This window comes from Schistocerca gregaria, chromosome 4, assembly GCF_023897955.1.
Source record: "Schistocerca gregaria isolate iqSchGreg1 chromosome 4, iqSchGreg1.2, whole genome shotgun sequence".
NCBI classification, from domain to species: domain Eukaryota; kingdom Metazoa; phylum Arthropoda; class Insecta; order Orthoptera; family Acrididae; genus Schistocerca; species Schistocerca gregaria.
Window position 1 is genome coordinate 253,284,361 of NC_064923.1, and position 13,488 is coordinate 253,297,848.

Genomic DNA, 13,488 nt, shown 5'->3' on the forward strand with positions numbered 1-13,488 from the left:
CTGCTTACGTCAAAATTTATGTTTTACATGATATAAGATTTTTCAGTTTTCATACACCAGAACTTAATTATCCAAATTTCATTATTTTTTTTATTTATACGGGAAGGTTACAACGTTTCTACTTGGTTTTTCTGTTTCAACGTTTCTTGGTTGTTTTTACGTTTATTTCTTGACTTCGCGATCTATTTACGTTATCCATGTCCACTACTTTTAACCTCCTTTATTTTTAGAGCTGCAGGACCGTAACTAATTGTTTATTTTATTACGAATATTATAAGACCTACAACGCTGGATTAAACTGTGTAAGCTATTTCATTACCATCTTCGCACAAAAAACTGACCACAGACACAGACAGTATACACTGTCTCATATTACTCACATACTCTTATTGCTCTGGTTTCCAACAGTTAAAAACAATACAGCAAACAATGTGTTTTGCCACTCCGTTAACACATTCAATAGGCATATCAAGTAGGACGGCTTTCGGAGTTTAGAGTTAGATGCAGAAGGTTAGCGATATCACCTGAGTTTTCTCTTCGGATGGCCCCGCTCTGGACCCAGATCGTCTTCCCCTGAAGTTGTGGGACAGAACGGGACAACGATCAGGTAAGAGCTCATCTACAAGCCTCTGACGTCTAGACGTATTGCTCACGAGTGTAAAAAGCCTGGCCGAGCGGTTCCAGGCGCTTAAGTCTGGAACCGAGCGACCGCTTCTATGGCAGGTTCGAATCCTGCCTCGGGCATGGATGTGTGTGATGTCCTTAGGTTAGTTAAGTTTAAGTACTTCTAAGTTCTAGGGGACTGATGACCTCAGATGTTAAGTCCCATAGTGCTCAGAGCCATTTTTTGCAAAAAGCCGAAGTAATGCCTAGGAACGCCTAGATTCTGTTTATTGAAGCCAATGGCTACTGCATCGTAATGTGACATCTTATCTGGACTTCGCAACGCTTTATTGGTGGCTCGCTTTTATGAACTAGCATCATAGACTTCCTGCTTCCCTTTTACGGTGTGCCACAACGTACTAGTGTGGCTCTTATTTTTCAGGTTTGGGTTTTCATTTGAACTACCTCCAAATTTAGTTCAGTAAGTTGTGATCAAGTTTTGCACAGCAGGAGAAGGGGGACTATCGAACACAGAAATCAATAATTTTTGATAAATCGCATAAAAATCTCATTTCTTTTGTTTCAAAAATACATGGAAGAAGCTGTGTAATAACTTTATTACGTTAAACTTAATGATTAATATTGCTGTATAAAGTTTAAAAATTCAATGTATGACACTACTATGTAGTTTGTGAATCAAACATGACAACAAAATCTTTCACAAGCCTGTTTTGTATGCCCTACACGTTCAATGTGCAAACTTATGGTGTTACTGAGATACAGGCTGAAGCACATCATATTTTGTAAAATAATTTATTATAGTCCTCCATGAAATTGATGCCTCTCTCAACCAGAACATTGAAAATTTTCAGTGCTGCGTTGGCGAAAACTTTATTTTCATGCAACTGCAAATGATGTGTCTTAAAGAATTTGTTGTTGGGGTTAAATCTGGTAAAAAGATACTCTGCTTTTAGATGAAACAATTTGTTCGAGCCCATTATTGATAATTTCTGTGACTTGATTTATTTCCGATTTTTAATGTTCTGATATTTCTGCGTCACAGTTCAATCTAATCATTACACTCATTTTTGGTTCATTATTTCAGTTAGGATGAGAGAACGCCAAGATGACGGACTGAAAAAGCAGGTGCCATAAATAATGTCTGAACTTCCTATCTTTCCCTCATCAATTTGTCTGAGGATGATTTTATACTTGTCATGCCAGTTTAAAATTACTTGATAGTTGACGGCTGTCACTTGCCACTACGGTGTTGCCACGTTGGCTGCCGGCTACCGCACGGTTGTAGCTAACACACGAACATGGCAAGTCACTTCACAAATGCTTTTGTTGTGTAACAGGATCCAGTGTTGGAAGTGGCCACCCAAGGTACGTCGAAAATGCGGGATTCTCTGTCGATAGCTAATTTTAAACGACCAGTGACTGAACTGCGACAGGAGACGCGTTTAAAGCCTTGAATTTAAACTCTTGTCCTCAGCTAACCACAAACTCATGATGTGTAATGTATCCGAGAAAGCGGTGGTTAAAAATCTACGGCGGAACTAAAAGCACGATCTATTTGTACACGGCGATTAAAGTCAGCCTCTACGAGCAGACTCCACACAGAAAAAGTTCTGTTTCAGTGCTAAAACCAAACTGCAATTTCTTTCTGTCATTGGTTACCTAAAAGTATCCTGTCACAGGCTACATGTTCTGACGCGTTACCACCGATGAGCAGTCCTCGTTTGCACTTGGTTACAGATTATAGATAACACAGGTAGATTCCAGACGAAAAAGAAATGACAGGTAGAAAAAAAGAACAAATAAAAAAATCAATACGATGATGAAAATGTTGTGGCAAATAATTAGAAATAAAAAAATTACATTTAAACCAATTACTTGAATAAAAATTATAAGCTCTTTTGATTAGATTTAGAAATAAAAAATTCACGATATTTGATGAAATTTGAACCAACGCCCTCTAACATGACAGGTTAATATGCTAATCATAGCGCTAAGGTAGAACAGTGCATCACGTTATATTTGTGACTACAATCAGACAATCGCAAGGTGAACTGCAGTCTCCAAAACCTGGGTCACGCAATGTCGTACGGAGCTTATCTACGTAATGTGTGCCGATCTCTGTGATTGTGATAGCCGTGTATGTGACGCAGAACAGCGTCTTGAGCGGATGTATCCAGTAATGTTTGTTTAGTGTTGTGTGTGAAAAACGTCGGTATCTCAATAGCATCGTTATGCGTGTGTGTGGTGTGGTTATCATGTATGATGAAGTACGAAATAAAAGTGCCAAACCCATGATTCTGGATCCAAACACATCAAGAAAGAATGCCGGCCAAGGAATTGGAATTGAATTGAACAATTGTTGTGGCAGTCTGACAACGGCTATGGGTGCGGCCGCGATATTGAGCGCTCTGGTTGGAGGAAACCAGCTCCAGCGCGTAATGTCAACTATAAAGCAATTTTGTTCAAAATGTTCAAATGTGTGAGAAATATTATGGGACTTAATTGCTAAGGTCATCAGTCCCTAAGCTTACACACTACTTAACCTAAATTATCCTAAGGACAAACACGCATACACCCATGCCTGAGGGAGGATTCGATCCTCCGCCGGTACCAGCCGCACAGAGACAATTTTAATCGAACTGTAGTGTAGTCGAATTCATGCTCTTTTTCAGTCATGACAGTTAATAGATGTTTGGAAAATCTTTTAGAAAGCAAGAATACTTCGAATTACCATAGAATTATTGTCGGACATTCGTGAAAAATCTCTTACACTTAGGGGAATTTAGTTTTGAGTAACGACCACGGAATGTTTGACGTGGTACAGTTACAGCCATCAGTTGCCTTAGATACTAATGAGCGTGGTAACATTTTAGAAACGACATTGTTTGTGATAACTTTGAGTTTAAAAGCGCTGACTGTCTCATTTCTAATACGGAATTTCCTAACATTTGTAGTATGAGTATTGTTCTATAGTGGTCACTTGTGATAACCATTTTGTGCATTCAGACGACTATAAAGAAAAGTAGAGGACCTGCAAGACATATACATTATGTGGATTGTTTGCAAATCAGGTGAAACACAATGTAGGTCATTCCTATACTTTTGAGCTTGATGGTACATTATGTACCCTGCTTCTAGCTTCTACAATGATATCATGAACTTTCTTCATTGTCAGTCAATTGCTCCGAATTCACTGTTGCAGAATGTTCCTCAAGTGAAAAATGGGGGCATGTTGAACTCAAAACTGTTAAAATATTTCAAAGTTTTCGATACTTTCAAAGAAATTTCAGAGCCTAAGCTCCACTCTAAATTGGTAACAATATGATTCATCAGTCGCTTTTAAATCTTATTATGCCACGTTTGTTGTTTCATTTTCTTCTGGGTCAGTACACAAAGTCAGCTTGCTGTATCATCCCATCATTTCAATGCACTCAGGCTAATTTACTTTTTCTTTATGTAATGTTAACTGTTCCGCACCAGTGGTATCGATACCATTTACGTAGTTCGTTACTTAATATATTAAAGAGCCTTGTAGATCTGCTACTCTAATTATCTTTAGCTCACAAGCTTCTTTAATCCATTTGCAAGATCAGCTTATTCGACGAAGTGCCGTGTATATGTCGCTCCATGAGGCCGCCGGCAGCCGCCGAGCGTATCAAGGAAGAGTATGAGCGAATTTGTAACGCTGACAGTTTGACGTGCTTACGTGCTTTTAGCGAAATTAGTATTGGAAGTGTAGCATGCGTTGAACCTGACCTGTATCTTATACTTCCTGAATCGCACGCTAATATGGTATGACAATGAATTATAGCTTGTGAAATTTGTTCTGATAGAAGTTTGTGTGGGCTGCTAAAATCCGAAATAAATAAATTTTTGAACACGTCGGGAAAAAAATCATGTATCATGAACAGCAGAATTGACAAGTTCTTGCACTTAATGTTCAAAATATTTCCTATATAATATTAATGCTGGTCAGTTTAACGGATGTTTAACGATATTTTCTGTCGACAGCTCACATTGAAATAGTTTCTTCTGACGAAAGAGTCATATGAATATTGTGTTTCTGGTTTTTCAGACTTAGAGACATGAGAGTGGTATTTTGCGTGGGACAGTCTTCAAATCACTTTGATGTCCTCAATTTATTCCTGAAGGAACCGATCAAAAAATAGATCTTCAGATTCGTCAAATAGCATAACTTCAAGTTTTCCTGCATGTAGGACACATTTAGGTCCCTTCTGCTACCTAAGGAACGACCAGAAAATTCCTCAGTCATTTTTTACCAAAAAGTTTATTCTAACATCGTTTTTCGAATATCATATCCAACAAACTAACATTCATTACATCAATTGTGGATGATAAACTGCGGATCAAAAAGTCCATGATTGCATATAATCTACAAAAACCGCCAAATAGATATCTTTTCAGCTTCTCTTCTGATGTCTTAGGAAAGGTCTAGTAGCGGTACTTGAAACATTTCGCCTTTCGAAGTCACATTAGGCACAACTTAATGTGTAGAATCGTTAAGAGAGTTTATGTATCACCGAAAGGAAGTATGTTTAATTTGACATCTGGAACGAAAATGTCAGTCGATATGATACATTTGTCTGAAATATGTGTGTACGACAACACATCTACACTTCAGTCAAAATGTAAATATTATAAGAAAAATGTATCATTAAAATCAATAAAATGTTTTTTTAATATTAGCTGTTAATAGTAAAAAATAAAGAGTGCTATGGTTTTTTATTATGACATGAGGACTCATTACGTTAAAAACCACAATAGTTAACAAATCTGATTAGGAAAGTTTTAAATCGTTGTCCTGTATTATCACCATTTAAGACCCTAGCATGAATACTTTCTGGGAAATCTGAACTTAAGTATTTCAGGAAGAGGTTTCAAGTAACGATAGCAGTTAGAATATTCGGACATGTGTACAAGCTCTGAATTTGTTATGAGTCAAAACAAAACACCGCTGAATTTAGAACAAGGAATAATGTGCTGGTGTGTGAGTTTCCTTTTGTCGTGCATTTGCGTATGCATGTGTGTGTGTGTGTGTGTGTGTGTGTGTGTGTGTGTGTGTGTGTGTGTACACTGTCTGTTGTCGTCGCATCGATCAGAAAAAGTAAATAATGCTGTGAGTAACGTGCTTACAGGAATGCTAATAGTATAGAAATGTGTTTCATCTGTATTGACAAGTGTTCACCGTATCGTAGCGTCCGTTAACAGCTTCAGCCGTGGGCCCCAGTGGCTACTGAGATGAAGATTGTTAACGACGACATCGTAACTTCTTATGCAAAACTCTCGTCCTAAATCTGATACTTGTTGGGTCCTAACCAGCAACGGTTAAACTTTACTGTGAATAAGAAATGTGGAATTAAATTACGAAAATAAGCTCGCCGGATAGTGTATTACTCACACACTTAAAACAGCTCACTGGTCTGTATGGAACGCTGTAGAACGGTGCATAGCTGGCACCAGACGATCAAGTGACCCTGCCCCTATGACGTCAGTCATGGCAGTGAAGTAGTGTATGCGCGCCGGTCGGTTGTATGGAATCACAGCAGCCGACGTGGAGGCGTGACAGGGGGAGACATTGCGTTTGGACGTACACTTGACGACACCGTAAATTTGTTGGTGTATCAAAGTGGAATGTCCAACGTGTCTCTAACCGCAGCAGTCTAACACGGTGTAAGGACAGTGGCCGTAAAAGGACCCTAACAGACAGAGAAGGAAGACATGTGCTAGCCCTTGTCAATATCAGGCTGTGTCAAACCTGACAGGAGTTGCTTTGTCAGAGAATGCAAGTCTATCGCAACCAGTACACGAGACAACATTGCGCATGGAATTGCAGTAAAGGACATTTGGAGTAACAGAACGCCTTACTCACGTAAAACAGAAATCGGACAACAGCTGATTGGAAGCATATACTGTGGTCAGACGAATTTATCTCCTTTCAAAGTATACAAGGCGTCGAGTGTGTCAGAGACCCAATAACGCGTATGGAGAGTATAGCTTAGGTCGGGAATGGGCCTGCCTGAGTGTATTGTGCAATCTGCCACCTTCCCAGGAGACAATAGTCGTGTTCCCAGGGCTCTACGCATAGCTTCCTGGTTTGTCGATCACTGAGGTATGACATCGCACCTCCATTGCCGGTTAATCCCTCCATCTTCATTCCAAAAAAAAGTATGCTACTATCACAAACAGCGGGGGAACCACAGCAATCAACATCCTTGCGATATGGTGGCTTACGGGATCTAACCATCAATGAATGACTTGGGCTGTATGTGACATAACTGTCACTAAGTAAAGTCAGTTTTTCTCGTAATTCAGATCTCAGACAAATGTTATCCAGTATTAGTAGACTGACTAGCATTGCACTAAGGTGTTTCATTTACGAGCAGATAAGGGCAGCTGGCTCTAAATCTAGAAAAATATAAGTTAATGCGGATGAGTAGGAAAACAAACCCGATTCAACATTAATTATGTGCTGCTTGACATCGCGTCGTTTAAATATCTGGACGTAACGTTGCAAAGCGATATGAGGATGAAGGAGCGCGTGAGAGCTGGGGAGGGGGAGGTTAATGGTCGACTTCGGTTTACTGGGAGAATTTTAGGAAAGTGTGGTTCATCTGTAAAGGAGACCGCGTATAGAACGCTAGTGCGACCTATTCTTGAGTACTGCTGAGTGTTTGTGATCTGGGCCAGGTCAGATTATAGGAAGACGTCGAAGCAATTCAGAAGCGGGCTGCTAGATTTGGTACCGGTAGGTTCGATCGGCATGCAAGTGTTATCTAGATGCTTCAGCAACTCACATACGAATCCCCGGAAGGAAGGTGACGTTTTTTTTTGTTTTTTTTTTTTTCGAGGAACACTATTGAGAAAATTTAGAGAACCGGCGTTTGAAGTAGACTACTGAACGATATTACTGCCACCAACGTACATTTCGCGTAAAGACCACGTAGGTAAGGTACGACAAATTAGAGTTCGTGCGGAGTTATAGAGGCAGTCGTTTTTCCCTCGCTCTATCTGCGCGTAGAACAGGAAAGAAAGCGACTAATGCTGGTACACGATTCCCTCCGCCACGCACCGTACGGTGGACTGCGGAGTATCCTTGTAGATGAAGACTGAAGAGGAAGCTCTTGTCATCTGTAGATCGTTCCTTCTGGGTGTTTGGTGAGTAGCCTTGATGCTCTTCAGACACTGGCTCCCCTTGCAGCCCACTACCCTGTCGTTCCCGCACCTCCTCTTGTCGCAGCGATAGGACCACCACCTGGACGGACTGAATCGTGGAATGTCGCAGACCTTTGGTTGCACCTCACCGCCAGTTTCGCATTACTGGATTCTGAGCAAAAAGCAGACAGTCACTGCTTACCAGTTAGGTCCTCCTCCACAAAGTGCATTTACCGTATGTGAAATTTGTGAAGTCTTCGAATTCACGCGAAAACTATACGATTTATTTCGCTACAAGCAGTTTCCAGAAGCTTAGCTATGAATACAGGTAGCCAGATGGACTGGGTGCTTCTAAACTTTCAACATAGCCACCGTGGTCTTGTGCATTAGTGGGCTAGTAATTAAAATTTCCTTGGTTCCAGGTTCGGTTCCAGCGAGTGCTTCAATTCGGAATAAAAATCACCAGCAGGGCTGACGAAGACTTCAATATAAGGAGTCGCCTTCGTCTGTCAACAGCTTATCAGTGTGTATGGAGGGCTGCACTTGTACTTGTGGTGACAAACTGCCTCTAACAGGCGAAACAATCAACAAAGTTGAAAGCCATGAAGATGTAAAATAAATGGAAGCCACTACATTAAAAACATATGATGTGTACCCACAGGACATGCGGTCTGTAACTGAAAAAGTGTCATGGTGATATCTCTATTGGTAAAATATTACGCACGAGTCCCTCGTTTGAATCCCTATGCGGTGATTATAAGTAAAATGAAAATCAACGGAAGGGGAATAAGAAAAGGACAAGAATGTTGGGTAATATGATCACCAGAAAGCGAAAGGCGAAAACTTTCCTGTGAAAGGCAAAAGGTTTGCTGTGAACAGTGCATTGATACGATAACAGAAGAGAAAGTCTAAGTTCCGCAATAAATTTAAGTTATTGATAGCAAATATACTGTTCAAAATTACAAGAGTAGGAGGTATGCTTGGTTAAGGATTCAAGGTACGCGAACATTCCATCCGGATTACTTCATGGCTAGACATAGATTCCGAAACCAAATGTTGGGTTGTAAGATGCACCCACGAGTGCATGCGTACTCGTATCAGAATATAATAGTGTTGAAAGGTAGACTGAAGTTTAAGAGAATTGTCTGGAAGAATCAATATGGAAAGAAGTGGTATGTGAAAGTACTGCGGAATGATTTGCATGTCAAGCTCTCTAAGACCGTTCATACTGCTATAATGAATATCATAGTAGGGAGTTCTATTGAAGAGACATGGTCATCTCTAAGAATCACAGGAGTTAGACAAATATAGACTTATCTTGTGTAGACCTATCTTAGAAGCTTGATTAAGGAAGGGCAAACCTACGTTTCTAGCATTTGTAGACTTAGAGAAAGCTTTTGACAATGTTGACTGGAATACTCTCTTTCAAATTCTGAAGGTGGCAGGGGTAAAACACAGGGAGCCAAAGGCTATTTACAATTTGTACAGAAACCAGATGGCAGTTATATGAGTTGAGGGACATGAAAGGGAAGCAATGGTTGGGAAGGGAGTGAGACAGGGTTGTAGCCTATCCCCGATGTTATTCAATAAAGGAAACAAAAGAAAAGTTCGGAGTAGGTATTAAAATCCATGGAGAAGAAATAAAAACTTTGAGGTTTGCCAATGACATTGTAATTCTGTCAGAGACAGCAAAGGACTTGGAAGAGCAGTTGAACTGAATGGACAGTGTCTTGAAAGGAGGATATAGAATGAACATCAACAAAAGCAAAACGAGGATAATGGAATGTAGTCGAATTAAGTCAAGTGATGCTGAGGGAATTAGATTAGGAAATGAGACACTTAAAATAGTAAAGGAGTTTTGCTATTTGGGGAGCAAAATAACTGTTGATGGTCGAAGTAGAGAGGATATAAAATGTAGACTGGCAATGGCAAGGAAAGCGTTTCTGAAGAAGAGAAATGTGTTAACATCGAGTATAGATTTAAGTGTCAGGAAGTCGTTTCTGAAAGTATTTGTGTGGAGTGTAGCCATGTACGGAAGTGAAACATGGACGATAAATAGTTTGCACAAGAAGAGAATAGAAGCTTTCGAAATGTGGTGCTACAGAAGAATTCTGAAGATTAGGTGGGTAGATCACATAACTAATGATGAGGTATTGAATTTAATTGGGGAGAAGAGGAGCTTGTGGCACAACTTGACTAGCAGAAGTGATCGGTTGGTAGGACATGTTCTGAGACATCGAGGGATCACCAATTTAGTTTTAGAGGGCAGCGTGGAGGGTAAAAATCGTAGTGGGAGACCAAGAGATGAATACACTTAGCAGATTGAGAAGGATGTAGGTTGCAGTAGGTACTGGTAGGTGAAGAAGCTTGCACAGGATAGAGTAGCATGGAGAGCTGCATCAAACCAGTCTCAGGACTGAAGACCACAACAACAGACAAATATAATACAAAGAAGAACCCTTAGTTAACAAAAGCCTTCAACTGATAGAAGAAAAAAAGAGTGTACAGAAATTTCTCACGAATAGACAGGAATGTAGCAAATGAAACAAATACGCGGTACAGATAAGTTCTGGCGAAATTACTTTTACATCTGTCGTTTTTGATCTGTTAGGAGCGACGTGTTGAGCTCTTTGTGCAAGGAAGTCTTGAATCCAGTCGCAAATGTGCTCTGATACTCGATAAGTTCGTATTTGTTTCACTAAACGACAGTGCCGGACGATGTCAAATGCGTTTCTGAAGTCAAGGAACACGCAATCAACTTGAGCGCCATTATCCACGGCACTGGGGATCACATGGAGGAACAAAGCGAGTTGAGTTTCGCAGGATCTCTATTTGTGAAATCCATGTTGATTTTTATAGAGTAGATTTTGCTTCCACATGAACGTCATAATTCTTGAACATGAAACGTATGTCATAATTCTTTAACATATTGACGTCAACGATATAGGTATATAATTGTGCGCATCTGTCCTACGGCCCTTCTTAAAAACGACCTGCGCTTCCTTCCAGTCGCTAGGTACCGTTCGTTTCTCAAGCGAGCTACAATAATTTTCTGCTAGATGGGGAGCAAGTTCTTTCGCATAATGTTTCTAGAATCTTACTCGTGTCTCATCTGGTTCTGACACCTTTCCACTACTAAGCGATTGTAGTTGTTTTTATATGCCACAATCGATTATTTCAATACCCGCCATTTTGACGGTTGTACGATGATTGAAAGGAGGAACTGTGTTACGATATTACACGGTGAAACAATTTCTGAAGACCGAATTCAGTATTTCGGCCTTTTCTCTGTCACCTTCCATTTCGGTACCAGTATGGGCACTGAATTAATGTTTAGATGATTTGACCCACTTACTGATTTTACATGCGATCAAAACCTCTAAGAGTTTTTACTCAGATCGTTTGACAAACTTTTATTTTCAAAGCCATAGAACGCTTCTCTCATTGTTCTCCTTACACTCATTTTCGCTTCGTTCCGCTTTTGTTTGCCAGCTAAGTCTTTACTTCTCTTGAACCTGAGGTGATGTTCTTTTTGTTTAAGCAACATGGTTATTATACTATGATGGGTCTTTACCATCCCGTAAGACCTTACTGGGAACATAAATGTCTAGGGCATATTATACGATTCCTTTGAATTTGTTCCATTTGTTTTCCACATCTTCATCCTCATTACCGAATATTTGATGCTGACTGGTCAGATACTCTGAAATTTGTATCCTGCCACTCTTACTGAGCAAAAATACCTTTCTACCCTTCTTGATATTATTTGTCAGACTTGTTGTCATAGATGCTATCACAGCCTTATGATTACTGATACCTTCCTCTATGCTAACCAGCCGGCCGCGGTGGTCTCGCGGTTCTAGGCGCGCAGTCCGGAACCGTGCGACTGCTACGGTCGCAGGTTCGAATCCTGCCTCGGGCATGGATGTGTGTGATGTCCTTAGGTTAGTTAGGTTTAAGTAGTTCTAAGTTCTAGGGGACTGATGACCACAGCAGTTGAGTCCCATAGTGCTCAGAGCCATTTTTTTTCTATGCTAACCCATTCGATAAGTTTATAACACTACCGTCCGCTACAGCTATACCATAACCTTAAAGTTGGAAGCAGGTCTTGAATTAAAACTATCTTGTTAAAGCGATTATGGTATAAAGCAACAGAGCAGTGTTACCCTCTGAGAGGAATTTTGTTATGTTGACCGCTTTGTACATAACGGAGGTAGCTTATCGGAAATGAAAGTCAAAATTACGTAAATATTTGAACAGTAACAAACAACATTTTACCTATCTGCACTGTTCAACGAATAAAGAAAACGGTCGCCAGCCTAACTAGGCAAGAGAATGATTAACATTCTCATTCAAGAAAATAGTTATTAATAACTTTAATGGATAACCACAACCTATACTTTGTCACACGCGAGTGCAGTGAACTCTTGACATACACATGTTTACGGTAGGATTGAAACTAACAGTTAGAGCAGCACAAACTATTTGCAAAATAATAACGGACACCGAAACACACTATTACTTTCAGGACTTACACAAACTGAATGGTCTTTATAACATTATTATTACTATTCACTGCAGAATCATTAATTGGATGTAGGTTAAGTCTCTCTCAGTTAAATAATTTATTATTTAAAATGAGAGTTAATTGGAATCCACTAACAGGTTGTTTCTCACTATCATTTGAATAAAGAAATTATGGTTTTCATAATTAATGGTCTTTCCGTTACATGTTACCGACCATTAACACAATAGACAAACTGTGGATCCTGTTATACTATTCATATGCACTTCCAATACACAAGAGAGACAAACACTTAGCAAACATAAGTATATAACGTTTCACAACTGCAGATTTCCACTTTTACTACAGTGAGAGACAAAATTAACATATATTTAAGATACTGACTCACCTTCTGCGATTCACAACAGGCAGTAATGTGATCATTTACTAAGCAAAACTTTATAAGCCTCAGTCTTAAGAACTTTTAATTTGAAGTTGGGAACAACACATTAATAAGCAGTTTTACTAGGAAAATTATTTTCAGCAAGCATCATTAACTTTAACTCACTGTCTTGCCACTTTAACTTTCTTTTTACTATGTTCAAGAAGCATCAATTAGAAAAAACACTGGGCTTTAATGTTCTTTCAGTAAGGACACTCGGAAATCACTTTAGTTCAAACGGAGAGGAACCTGAGAGGTGTTATGATAAGGAGAAAAACCAAGGTAGGTACATAGACTCAGTTATAAATTACCATATATTTGAACACACTAACACATCCGTTAAGCTGATCCTTCACTGTACATTGCTATAGTGCTCCATTACAGTGATTGCGCAATGTGGTGGCGATTGCATGTCGGTAGGTGCAATTGCAGGTAGAATTGCTGGACTCTGTCATTTCTTGGTGGCGATGATAGATACAAATTCCAGAATAATTCCAGCTATTTATCCATCCATCCGAGGTATTGGAAAATAGCAGAAAAAGCCTCTCTCGGAACCAGCACAATATGCATTTTTTACATGGCAATCCCCGACTCGTAGCTCGTCCCCGACTGACTCTTGTTCCACCTTTTCTACCTAGGCCAACCACAATTTGCGCGCGCTACACAGCTCCGTTCCCGAGGGGAACCACTACAAATTTTACATACAAACTAACTAAGAACCCTAAGTGAGGATCAGAAGTTTTCA